This window comes from Chiloscyllium punctatum, chromosome 13 (genome assembly GCF_047496795.1).
Source record: "Chiloscyllium punctatum isolate Juve2018m chromosome 13, sChiPun1.3, whole genome shotgun sequence".
Lineage (NCBI taxonomy): Eukaryota > Metazoa > Chordata > Chondrichthyes > Orectolobiformes > Hemiscylliidae > Chiloscyllium > Chiloscyllium punctatum.
In genome coordinates, this window is record NC_092751.1 from 71,560,816 (window position 1) to 71,574,561 (window position 13,746).

Below are 13,746 nucleotides of genomic sequence, written 5' to 3' on the forward strand. Positions count from 1 at the left end.
GCGTTGTCAGTGGGTTATCACAGGGAAAGTGCTGTACTGTCAGTGGGTTATCACAGGGAAAGTGCTGTACTGTCCGTGTGTTATCACAGATAAAGTGGTGCACTGTCAGTGGGTTATCACAGAGAAAGTGCTGCACTGTCGGTAAGTTATCACAGAGAAAGTGCTGCACTGTCAGTGGGTTATCACAGGGAAAGTGCTGTACTGTCGGTGTGTTATCACAGAGAAAGTGCTGTACTGTCGGTGGGTTATCACAGAGTAAGTGCTGTACTGTCAGTGGGTTATCACAGAGAAAGTGCTGCACTGTCAGTGGGTTATGACAGAGAAAGTGCTGCACTGTCAGTGGGTTATCACAGAGAAAGTGCTGCACTGTCGGTGGGTTATCACAGAGAAAGTTCCTGCCTGTCAGTGGGTTATCACAGAGAAAGTGCTGTACTGTCAGTGGGTTATCACAGGGTAAGTGCTGTACTGTCAGTGGGTTATCACAGGGAAAGTGCTGTACTGTCAGTGTGTTATCACAGGGAATGTGCTGCACTGTCAGTGGGTTATCACAGAGAAAGTGCTGCACTGTCGGTGGGTTATCACAGAGAAAGTGCTGCACTGTCAGTGGGTTATCACAGAGAAAGTGCTGCACTGTCAGTGGGTTATCACAGGGAAAGTGCTGCACGGTCAGTGGGTTATCACAGAGAAAGTGCTGCACTGTCAGTGGGTTATCACAGAGAAAGTGCTGCACTGTCAGTAGGTTATCACAGAGAAAGTGCTGCACTGTCGGCGGGTTATCACAGAGAAAGTGCTGCACTGTCAGTGGGGTATCAGAGAGAAAGTGCTGCACTGTCAGTGGGTTATCACAGGGAAAGTGCTGCACTGTCAGTGGGTTATCACAGGGAAAGTGCTGCACTGTCAGTGGGTTATCACAGGGAAAGTGCTGCACGATCAGTGAGTTATCACAGAGAAAGTGCTGCACTGTTAGTGGGTTATCACAGAGAATGTGCTGCACTGTCAGTGTGTTATCACAGAGAAAGTGCTGCACTGTCAGTGGGTTATCACAGAGAAAGTGCTGCACTGTCGGTGGGTTTCACAGAGAAAGTGCTGCACTGTCGGTAAGTTATCACAGAGAAATGCTGCACTGTCAGTAAGTTATCACAGGGAAAGTGCTGCACTGTCAGTGATTTATCACAGAGAAAGTGCTGCACTGTCGGTGATTTATCACAGAGAAAGTGCTGCACTGTCAGTAAGTTATCACAGTGAAAGTGCTGCACTGTCAGTGGGTTATCACAGAGAAAGTGCTGCACTCTCAGTAAGTTATCACAGAGAAAGTGCTGCACTGTCAGTGGGTTATCACAGGGAAAGTGCTGCACTGTCAGTGGGTTATCACAGAGAAAGTGCTGCACTGTCAGTGTGTTATCACAGAGAAAGTGCTGCACTGTCAGTGGGTTATCACAGAGAAAGTGCTGCACTGTCAGTAGGTTATCACAGAGAAAGTGCTGCACTGTCGGCACTGTCGGCGGGTTATCACAGAGAAAGTGCTGCACTGTCAGTGGGTTATCACAGAGAAAGTGCTGCACTGTCAGTGGGTTATCACAGAGAAAGTGCTGCACTGTCAGTGGGTTATCACAGGGAAAGTGCTGCACTGTCAGTGGGTTATCACAGGGAAAGTGTTGCACTGTCAGTGAGTTATCACAGAGAAAGTGCTGCACTGTCAGAGGGTTATCACAGAGAAAGTGCTGCACTGTCAGTGTGTTATCACAGAGAAAGTGATGCACTGTCAGTGGGTTATCATAGAGATGGTGCTGCACTGTCAGTGGGTTATCACAGAGAAAGTGCTGCACTGTCAGTAGGTTATCACAGAGAAAGTGCTGCACTGTCGGCGGGTTATCACAGAGAAAGTGCTGCACTGTCAGTGGGGTATCACAGAGAAAGTGCTGCACTGTCAGTGGGTTATCACAGGGAAAGTGCTGCACTGTCAGTGGGTTATCACAGGGAAAGTGCTGCACTGTCAGTGGGTTATCACAGGGAAAGTGCTGCACTGTCAGTGAGTTATCACAGAGAAAGTGCTGCACTGTCAGTGGGTTATCACAGAGAAAGTGCTGCACTGTCAGTGTGTTATCACAGAGAAAGTGCTGCACTGTTAGTGGGTTATCACAGAGAAAGTGCTGCACTGTCGGTGGGTTATCACAGAGAAAGTGCTGCACTGTCGGTAAGTTATCACAGAGAAATGCTGCACTGTCAGTAAGTTATCACAGGGAAAGTGCTGCACTGTCAGTGATTTATCACAGAGAAAGTGCTGCACTGTCGGTGATTTATCACAGAGAAAGTGCTGCACTGTCAGTGTGTTATCACAGAGAAAGTGCTGCACTGTCAGTGGGTTATCACAGAGAAAGTGCTGCACTGTCAGTAAGTTATCACAGAGAAAGTGCTGCACTGTCAGTGGGTTATCACAGGGAAAGTGCTGCACTGTCAGTGGGTTATCACAGAGAAAGTGCTGCACTGTCAGTGGGTTATCACAGAGAAAGTGCTGCACTGTCAGTGGGTTATCACAGAGAAAGTGCTGCACTGTCAGTAGGTTATCACAGAGAAAGTGCTGCACTGTCGGCACTTTCGGCGGGTTATCACAGAGAAAGTGCTGCACTGTCAGTGGGTTATCACAGAGAAAGTGCTGCACTGTCAGTGGGTTATCACAGAGAAAGTGCTGCACTGTCAGTGGGTTATCACAGGGAAAGTTCTGCACTGTCAGTAAGTTATCACAGAGAAAGTGCTGCACTGTCAGTGTGTTATCACAGAGAAAGTGATGCCCAAACAGTGTGTTATCACAGAGAATGTGCTGCACTGTCGCTGGGTTATCACAGAGAAAGTGCTGCACTGTCGGTAAGTTATCACAGGGAAAGAGCTGCACTGTCAGTAAGTTATCACAGGGAAAGTGCTGCACTGTCAGTGATTTATCACAGAGAAAGTGCTGCACTGTCGGTGATTTATCACAGGAAAGTGCTGCACTGTCAGTGAGTTATGACAGAGAAAGTGCTGCACTGTCAGTGGGTTATCACAGAGAAAGTGCTGCACTGTCAGTGTGTTATAACAGAGAAAGTGCTGCACTGTCAGTGGGTTATCACAGAGAAAGTGCTGCACTGTCAGTAAGTTATCACATAGAAAGTGCTGCACTGTCAGTGGGTTATCGCAGAGAAAGTGCTGCACTGTCAGTGGGTTATCACAGGGAAAGTGCTGCACTGTCGCGAGTTATCACAAAGAAAGTGCTGCACTGTCGGTGGGTTATCACAGAGAAAGTGCTGCACTGTCAGTGGGTTATCACAGAGAAATTGCTGTACTGTCAGTGGGTTATCACAGAGAAAGTGCTGTACTGTCAGTGGTTTATCACAGGGAAAGTGCTGTACTGTCAGTGTGTTATCACAGATAAAGTGGTGCACTGTCAGTGGGTTATCACAGGGAAAGTGCTCTACTGTCGGTGGGTTATCACAGAGAAAGTGCTGTAATGTCGGTGGGTTATCACAGAGAAAGTGCTGCACTGTCAGTGGGTTATCACAGAGAAAGTGCTGCACTGTCAGTGGGTTATCACAGGGAAAGTGCTGCACTGTCAGTGGGTTATCACAGGGAAAGTGCTGCACTGTCAGTGAGTTATCACAGAGAAAGTCCTGCACTGTCAGTGGGTTATCACAGAGAAAGTGCTGCACTGTCAGTGAGTTATGACAGAGAAAGTGCTGCACTGTCAGTGGGTTATCACAGAGAAAGTGATGCACTGTCAGTGTGCTATCACAGAGAAAGTGCTGCACTGTCAGTGGGTTATCACAGAGAAAGTGCTGCACTGTCAGTAAGTTATCACAGAGAAAGTGCTGCACTGTCAGTGGGTTATCACAGAGAATGTGCTGCACTGTCAGTGGGTTATCACAGGGAAAGAGCTGCACTGTCGCGAGTTATCACAAAGAAAGTGCTGCACTGTCAGTGGGTTATCACAGAGAAAGTGCTGCACTGTCAGTGGGTTATCACAGAGAAAGTGCTGCACTGTCGGTGGGTTATCACAGAGAATGTTCCTGCCAGTCAGTGGGTTATCACAGAGAAAGTGCTGTACTGTCAGTGGGTTATCACAGGGAAAGTGCTGTACTGTCAGTGCGTTATCACAGGGAAAGTGCTGCACTGTCAGTGTGTTATCACAGGGAAAGTGCTGCATTGTCAGTGGGTTATCACAGAGAAAGTGCTGCACTGTCGGTGGGTTATCACAGAGAAAGTGCTGCACTGTCAGTGGGTTATCACAGAGAAAGTGCTGCACTGCCAGTGGGTTATCACAGGGAAAGTGCTGCACTGTCAGTGTGTTATCACAGAAAAAGTGCTGCAATGTCAGTGGGCTATCACAGAGAAATAGCTGCACTGTCAGTAAGTTATCACAGAGAAAGTGCTGCACTGTCAGTGGGTTATCACAGAGAAAGTGCTGCACTGTCAGTTGATTATCACAGGGAAAGTGCTGCACTGTCGCGAATTATCACAAAGAAAGTGCTGCACTGTCAGTGGGTTATCACAGAGAAAGTGCTGCACTGTCAGTGTGTTATCACAGAGAAAGTGCTGCACTGTCAGTGGGTTATCACAGGGAAAGTGCTGCACTGTCGCGAGTTATCACAAAGAAAGTGCTGCACTGTCAATGGGTTATCACAGGGAATGTGCTGCACTGTCAGTGTGTTATCACAGAGAAAGTGCTGCACTGTCAGTGGGTTATCACAGGGAAAGTGCTGTACTGTCAGTGGGTTATCTCAGGGAAAGTGATGCACTGTCAGTGGGGAATCACAGGGAAAGTGCTGTACTGTCAGTGGGTTATCACAGGGAAAGTGCTGTACTGTCAGTGTGTTATCACAGAGAAAGTGGTGCACTGTCAGTGGGTTATCACAGAGAAAGTGCTGCACTGTCGGTAAGTTATCACAGAGAAAGTGCTGCACTGTCAGTGGGTTATCACAGGGAAAGTGCTGTACTGTCGGTGGGTTATCACAGAGAAAGTGCTGTACTGTTGGTTGGTTATCACAGAGAAAGTGCTGCACTGTCAGTGGGTTATCACAGACAAAGTGCTGTACTGTCAGTGGGTTATCACAGAGAAAGTGCTGTACTGTCAGTGGTTTATCACAGGGAAAGTGCTGCACTGTCAGTGTGTTATCACAGATAAAGGGTGCACTGTCAGTGGGTTATCACATGGAAAGTGCTGTACTGTCGGTGGGTTATCACAGAGAAAGTGCTGTACTGTCGGTGGGTTATCACAGAGAAAGTGCTGCACTGTCAGTGGGTTATCACAGAGAATGTGCTGCACTGTCAGTGGGTTATAACAGAGAAAGTGCTGCACTGTCGGTGGGTTATCACAGAGAAAGTTCCTGCCTGTCAGTGGGTTATCACAGAGAAAGTGCTGTACTGTCAGTGGGTTATCACAGGGAAAGTGCTGTAGTGTCAGTGGGTTATCACAGGGAAAGTGCTGTACTCTCAGTGTGTTATCACAGGGAAAGTGCTGCACTGTCAGTGGGTTATCACAGAGAAAGTGCTGCACTGTCAGTGGGTTATCACAGGGTAAGTGCTGCACTGTCAGTGGGTTATCACAGAGAAGGTGCTGCACTGTCAGTGGGTTATCACAGGGAAAGTGCTGCACTGTCAGTGGGTTATCACAGGGAAAGTGCTGCACTGTCCGTGGGTTATCACAGAGAAAGTGCTGCACTGTCAGTGGGTTATCACAGAGAAAGTGCTGCACTGTCATTAGGTTATCACAGAGAAAGTGCTGCACTGTCAGTGGGTTATCACAGGGAAAGTGCTGCACTGTCCGGGGGTTATCACAGAGAAAGTGCTGCACTGTCAGTGGGTTATCACAGAGAAAGTGCTGCACTGTCATTAGGTTATCACAGAGAAAGTGCTGCACTGTCAGTGGGTTATCACAGAGAAAGTGCTGCACTGTCAGTGGGTTATCACAGAGAAAGTGCTGCACTGTCAGTGGGTTATCACAGAGAAAGTGCTGCACTGTCAGTGGGTTATTACAGGGAAAGTGCTGCACTGTCAGTGTGTTATCACAGGGAAAGTGCTGCACTGTCAGTGTGTTATCACAGGAAAAGTGCTGCACTGTCAGTGGGTTATCACAGGGAAAGTGCTGCACTGTCAGTGGGTTATCACAGAGAAAGTGCTGCACTGTCAGTGGGTTATCACAGGGAAAGTGCTGCACTGTCAGTGGGTTAACACAGGGAAAGTGCTGCACTGTCAGTGGGTTATCACAGGGAATGTGCTGCACTGTCAGTGGGTTATCACAGAGAAAGTGCTGCACTGTCAGTGGGTTATCACAGGGAAAGTGCTGCACTGTCGGTGGGTTATCACAGAGAAAGTGCTGCACTGTCAGTGGGTTATCACAGGGAAAGTGCTGCACTGTCAGTGAGTTATCACAGAGAAAGTGCTGCACTGTCAGTGTTTTATCACAGACAAAGTGCTGCACTGTCAGTGAGTTATCACAGAGAACGTGCTGCACTGTCAGTGGGTTATCACAGAGAAAGTGCTGCACTGTCGGCGGGTTATCACAGAGAAAGTGCTGCATTGTCAGTGGGTTATCACAGAGAAAGTGCTGCACTGTCGGCGGGTTATCACAGAGTAAGTGTTACACTGTCAGTGAGTTATCACAGGGAAAGTGCTGTACCGTCGGTGGGTTATCACAGAGAAAGTGCTGCACTGTCAGTGGGTTATCACAGGGAAAGTGCTGCACTGTCAGTGGGTTATCACAGGGAAAGTGCTGCACTGTCAGTGAGTTATCACAGAGAAAGTGCTGCACTGTCAGTAAGTTATCACAGAGAAAGTGCTGCACTGTCAGTGTGTTATCACAGAGGAAGTGCTGCACTGTCGGTGGGTTATCACAGAGAAAGTGCTGCACTGTCAGCGGGTTATCACAGGGAAAGTGCTGCACTGTCAGTGTGTTATCACAGAGAAAGTGCTGGACTGTCGGTGGGTTATCACAGAGAAAGTGCTGGACTGTCGGTGGGTTATCACAGAGAAAGTGCTGCACTGTCAGTGGGTTATCACAGGGAAAGTGCTGCAATGTCGGTGAGTTATCACAGAGAAAGTGATGCACTGCTGGTGGGTTATTACAGAGAAAGTGCTGCACTGTCAGTGGGTCATCACAGAGAAAGTGCTTCACTGACAGTGAGTTATCACAGAGAAAGTGCTGCACTGTCAGTGAGTTATCACAGACAAAGTGCTGCACTGTCAGTGAGTTATCAGAGATAGTGCTGCACTGTCAGTGAGTTATCACAGAGAAAGTGCTGCACTGTCAGTGTGTTATCACAGAGAAAGTGCTGCACTGTCAGTGAGTTATCACAGAGAAAGTGCTGCACTGTCAGTGATTTATCACAGACAAAGTGCTGTACTGTCAGTGAGTTATCACAGAGAAAGTGCTGCACTGTCAGTGTGTTATCACAGACAAAGTGCTGCACTGTCAGTGAGTTATCACAGAGAACGTGCTGCACTGTCAGTGGGTTATCAAAGAGAAAGTGCTGCACTGTCGGCGGGTTATCACAGAGAAAGTGCTGCGTTGTCAGTGGGTTATCACAGAGTAAGTGCTGCACTGTCGGCGGGTTATCACAGAGTAAGTGTTACACTGTCAGTGAGTTATCACAGGGAAAGTGCTGTACCGTCGGTGGGTTATCACAGAGAAAGTGCTGCACTGTCAGTGGGTTATCACAGGGAAAGTGCTGCACTGTCAGTGGGTTATCACAGGGAAAGTGCTGCACTGTCAGTGAGTTATCACAGAGAAAGTGCTGCACTGTCAGTAAGTTATCACAGAGAAAGTGCTGCACTGTCAGTGTGTTATCACAGAGGAAGTGCTGCACTGTCGGTGGGTTATCACAGAGAAAGTGCTGCACTGTCAGTGGGTTATCACAGGGAAAGTGCTGCACTGTCAGTGTGTTATCACAGAGAAAGTGCTGGACTGTCAGTGGGTTACCACATGCAAAGTGCTGCAATGTCGGTGAGTTATCACAGAGAAAGTGATGCACTGCTGGTGGGTTATCACAGAGAAAGTGCTGCACTGTCAGTGGGTCATCACAGAGAAAGTGCTTCACTGACAGTGAGTTATCACAGAGAAAGTGCTGCACTGTCAGTGAGTTATCACAGACAAAGTGCTGCACTGTCAGTGAGTTATCAGAGATAGTGCTGCACTGTCAGTGAGTTATCACAGGGAAAGTGCTGCACTCTCAGTGTGTTATCACAGGGAAAGTGCTGCACTGTCAGTGGGTTATCACTGGGAATGTGCTGCACTCTCAGTGTGTTATCACAGGGAAAGTGCTGCACTGTCAGTGGGTTATCACAGGGAAAGTGCTGCACTGTCAGTGTGTTATCACAGGGAAAGTGCTGCACTGTCAGTGTGTTATCACAGGGAAAGTGCTGCACTGTCAGTGGGTTATCACAGGGAAAGTGCTGCACTGTCAGTGGGTTATCACAGAGAAAGTGCTGCACTGTCAGTGGGTTATCACAGGGAAAGTGCTGCACTGTCAGTGGGTTAACACAGGGAAAGTGCTGCACTGTCAGTGGGTTATCACAGAGAACGTGTTGCACTGTCTGTGGGTTATCACAGAGAAAGTGCTGCACTGTCGGTGGGTTATCACAGAGAAAGTGCTGCACTGTCAGTGAGTTATCACAGAGGAAGTGCTGCACTGTCAGTGGGTTATCACAGAGAAAGTGCTGTACAGTCAGTGAGTTATCACAGAGAAAGTCTGCACTGTCGGTGTGTTATCACAGAGAAAGTGCTGCACAGTCAGTGGGTTATCACAGAGAAACTGCTGCACTGTCAGTGGGTTATCACAGAGAAAGTGCTCCACTGTCAGTGGGTTATCACAGAGAAAGTGCTGCACTGTCAGTGAGTTATCACAGACAAAGTGCTGTACTGTCAGTGAGTTATCACATAGAAAGTGCTGCACTGTCAGTGTGTTATCACAGACAAAGTGCTGCACTGTCAGTGAGTTATCACAGAGAACGTGCTGCACTGTCAGTGGGTTATCACAGAGAAAGTGCTGCACTGTCGGCGGGTTATCACAGAGAAAGTGCTGCACTGTCAGTGGGTTATCACAGAGAAAGTGCTGCACTGTCGGCGGGTTATCACAGAGTAAGTGTTACACTGTCAGTGAGTTATCACAGGGAAAGTGCTGTACCGTCGGTGGGTTATCACAGAGAAAGTGCTGTACTGTCAGTGAGTTATCACAGACAAAGTGCTGCACTGTCGGTGTGTTATCACAGAGAAAGTGCTGCACTGTCAGTGGGTTATCACAGAGAAACTGCTGCACTGTCAGTGGGTTATCACAGAGAAAGTGCTCCACTGTCAGTGGGTTATCACAGAGAAAGTGCTTCACTGTCAGTGAGTTATCACAGACAAAGTGCTGTACTGTCAGTGAGTTATCACAGAGAAAGTGCTGCACTGTCAGTGTGTTATCACAGACAATGTGCTGCACTGTCAGTGAGTTATCACAGAGAACGTGCTGCACTGTCAGTGGGTTATCACAGAGAAAGTGCTGCACTGTCAGTGGGTTATCACAGAGAAAGTGCTGCACTGTCGGTAAGTTTTCACAGTGAAACTGCTGCACTGTCGGTGATGTGTCACAGAGAAAGTGCTGCACTGTCGGTGGGTTATCACAGAGAAAGTGCTGTACTGTCGGTGGGTTATCACAGAGAAAGTGCTGTACTGTGGGTGGGTTATCACAGAGAAAGTGCTGCACTGTCAATGTGTTATCACAGAGAAGTGCTGCACTGTCAGTGGGTTATCACAGAGAAAGTGCTGCACTGTCGGTGGGTTATCATAGAGAAAGTGCTGCACTGTCAGTGGGTTATCACAGAGAAAGTGCTGCACTGTCAGTGGGTTATCACAGGGAAAGTGCTGTACTGTCAGTGGCTTATCACAGGGAAAGTGATGCACTGTCACTGGGTTATCACAGGGAAAGTGCTGTACTCTCAGTGGGTTATCACAGGGAATGTGCTGTACTGTCAGTGTGTTATCACAGAAAAAGTGGTGCACTGTCAGTGGGTTATCACAGAGAAAGTGCTGCACTGTCGGTAAGTTATCACAGTGAAACTGCTGCACTGTCGGTGATTTGTCACAGAGAAAGTGCTGCACTGTCGGTGGGTTATCACAGGGAAAGTGCTGTACTGTCGGTGGGTTATCACAGAGAAAGTGCTGTACTGTGGGTGGGTTATCAAAGAGAAAGTGCTGCACTGTCAGTGGGTTATCACAGAGAAAGTGCTGCACTGTCAGTGGGTTATCACAGAGAAAGTGCTGCACTGTCGGTAAGTTTTCACAGTGAAACTGCTGCACTGTCGGTGATGTGTCACAGAGAAAGTGCTGCACTGTCGGTGGGTTATCATAGAGAAAGTGCTGTACCGTCGGTGGGTTATCACAGAGAAAGTGCTGTACTGTCAGTGAGTTATCACAGACAAAGTGCTGCACTGTCGGTGTGTTATCACAGAGAAAGTGCTGCACTTTCAGTGGGTTATCACAGAGAAACTGCTGCACTGTCAGTGGGTTATCACAGAGAAAGTGCTCCACTGTCAGTGGGTTATCACAGAGAAAGTGCTTCACTGTCAGTGAGTTATCACAGACAAAGTGCTGTACTGTCAGTGAGTTATCACAGAGAAAGTGCTGCACTGTCAGTGTGTTATCACAGACAATGTGCTGCACTGTCAGTGAGTTATCACAGAGAACGTGCTGCACTGTCAGTGGGTTATCACAGAGAAAGTGCTGCACTGTCAGTGGGTTATCACAGAGAAAGTGCTGCACTGTCGGTAAGTTTTCACAGTGAAACTGCTGCACTGTCGGTGATGTTTCACAGAGAAAGTGCTGCACTGTCGGTGGGTTATCACAGAGAAAGTGCTGTACTGTCGGTGGGTTATCACAGAGAAAGTGCTGTACTGTGGGTGGGTTATCACAGAGACAGTGCTGCACTGTCAATGTGTTATCACAGACAAAGTGCTGCACTGTCAGTGAGTTATCACAGAGAACGTGCTGCACTGTCAGTGGGTTATCACAGAGAAAGTGCTGCACTGTCGGCGGGTTATCACAGAGAAAGTGCTGCACTGTCAGTGGGTTATCACAGAGAAAGTGCTGCACTGTCGGCGGGTTATCACAGAGTAAGTGTTACACTGTCAGTGAGTTATCACAGGGAAAGTGCTGTACCGTCGGTGGGTTATCACAGAGAAAGTGCTGTACTGTCAGTGAGTTATCACAGACAAAGTGCTGCACTGTCGGTGTGTTATCACAGAGAAAGTGCTGCACTGTCAGTGGGTTATCACAGAGAAACTGCTGCACTGTCAGTGGGTTATCACAGAGAAAGTGCTCCACTGTCAGTGGGTTATCACAGAGAAAGTGCTTCACTGTCAGTGAGTTATCACAGACAAAGTGCTGTACTGTCAGTGAGTTATCACAGAGAAAGTGCTGCACTGTCAGTGTGTTATCACAGACAATGTGCTGCACTGTCAGTGAGTTATCACAGAGAACGTGCTGCACTGTCAGTGGGTTATCACAGAGAAAGTGCTGCACTGTCAGTGGGTTATCACAGAGAAAGTGCTGCACTGTCGGTAAGTTTTCACAGTGAAACTGCTGCACTGTCGGTGATGTGTCACAGAGAAAGTGCTGCACTGTCGGTGGGTTATCACAGAGAAAGTGCTGTACTGTCGGTGGGTTATCACAGAGAAAGTGCTGTACTGTGGGTGGGTTATCACAGAGAAAGTGCTGCACTGTCAATGTGTTATCACAGAGAAGTGCTGCACTGTCAGTGGGTTATCACAGAGAAAGTGCTGCACTGTCGGTGGGTTATCATAGAGAAAGTGCTGCACTGTCAGTGGGTTATCACAGAGAAAGTGCTGCACTGTCAGTGGGTTATCACAGGGAAAGTGCTGTACTGTCAGTGGCTTATCACAGGGAAAGTGATGCACTGTCACTGGGTTATCACAGGGAAAGTGCTGTACTCTCAGTGGGTTATCACAGGGAATGTGCTGTACTGTCAGTGTGTTATCACAGAAAAAGTGGTGCACTGTCAGTGGGTTATCACAGAGAAAGTGCTGCACTGTCGGTAAGTTATCACAGTGAAACTGCTGCACTGTCGGTGATTTGTCACAGAGAAAGTGCTGCACTGTCGGTGGGTTATCACAGGGAAAGTGCTGTACTGTCGGTGGGTTATCACAGAGAAAGTGCTGTACTGTGGGTGGGTTATCAAAGAGAAAGTGCTGCACTGTCAGTGGGTTATCACAGAGAAAGTGCTGCACTGTCAGTGGGTTATCACAGAGAAAGTGCTGCACTGTCGGTAAGTTTTCACAGTGAAACTGCTGCACTGTCGGTGATGTGTCACAGAGAAAGTGCTGCACTGTCGGTGGGTTATCACAGAGAAAGTGCTGTACCGTCGGTGGGTTATCACAGAGAAAGTGCTGTACTGTCAGTGAGTTATCACAGACAAAGTGCTGCACTGTCGGTGTGTTATCACAGAGAAAGTGCTGCACTGTCAGTGGGTTATCACAGAGAAACTGCTGCACTGTCAGTGGGTTATCACAGAGAAAGTGCTCCACTGTCAGTGGGTTATCACAGAGAAAGTGCTTCACTGTCAGTGAGTTATCACAGACAAAGTGCTGTACTGTCAGTGAGTTATCACAGAGAAAGTGCTGCACTGTCAGTGTGTTATCACAGACAATGTGCTGCACTGTCAGTGAGTTATCACAGAGAACGTGCTGCACTGTCAGTGGGTTATCACAGAGAAAGTGCTGCACTGTCAGTGGGTTATCACAGAGAAAGTGCTGCACTGTCGGTAAGTTTTCACAGTGAAACTGCTGCACTGTCGGTGATGTGTCACAGAGAAAGTGCTGCACTGTCGGTGGGTTATCACAGAGAAAGTGCTGTACTGTCGGTGGGTTATCACAGAGAAAGTGCTGTACTGTGGGTGGGTTATCACAGAGAAAGTGCTGCACTGTCAATGTGTTATCACAGAGAAGTGCTGCACTGTCAGTGGGTTATCACAGAGAAAGTGCTGCACTGTCGGTGGGTTATCATAGAGAAAGTGCTGCACTGTCAGTGGGTTATCACAGAGAAAGTGCTGCACTGTCAGTGGGTTATCACAGGGAAAGTGCTGTACTGTCAGTGGCTTATCACAGGGAAAGTGATGCACTGTCACTGGGTTATCACAGGGAAAGTGCTGTACTCTCAGTGGGTTATCACAGGGAATGTGCTGTACTGTCAGTGTGTTATCACAGAAAAAGTGGTGCACTGTCAGTGGGTTATCACAGAGAAAGTGCTGCACTGTCGGTAAGTTATCACAGTGAAACTGCTGCACTGTCGGTGATTTGTCACAGAGAAAGTGCTGCACTGTCGGTGGGTTATCACAGGGAAAGTGCTGTACTGTCGGTGGGTTATCACAGAGAAAGTGCTGTACTGTGGGTGGGTTATCAAAGAGAAAGTGCTGCACTGTCAGTGGGTTATCACAGAGAAAGTGCTGCACTGTCAGTGGGTTATCACAGGGAAAGTGCTGTACTGTCGGTGGGTTATCACAGAGAAAGTGCTGTACTGTCAGTGGGTTGTCATAGGGAAAGTGCTGCCCTGTCAGTGGGTTATCACAGAGAAAGTGCTGCACTGTCAGTGGGTTATCACAGGGAAGCTGCTGCACTGTCGGTAGGTTATCACAGAGAAAGTGCTGCACTGTCAGTGGGTTATCACAGAGAAAGTGCTGCACTGTCAGTGGGTTATCACAGGGAAAGTGCTCTACTGTCAGTGGGTTA

General features: G+C 48.0%; 1 protein-coding gene across 1 annotated transcript in view; it reads right to left on the minus strand.

Moving 5' to 3' along the window:
* Positions 1 to 13,746, minus strand: part of LOC140484469 (myelin-associated glycoprotein-like) — a 589,058-nt gene that overhangs the window by 355,183 nt on the left and 220,129 nt on the right. The window lies entirely within an intron of this gene.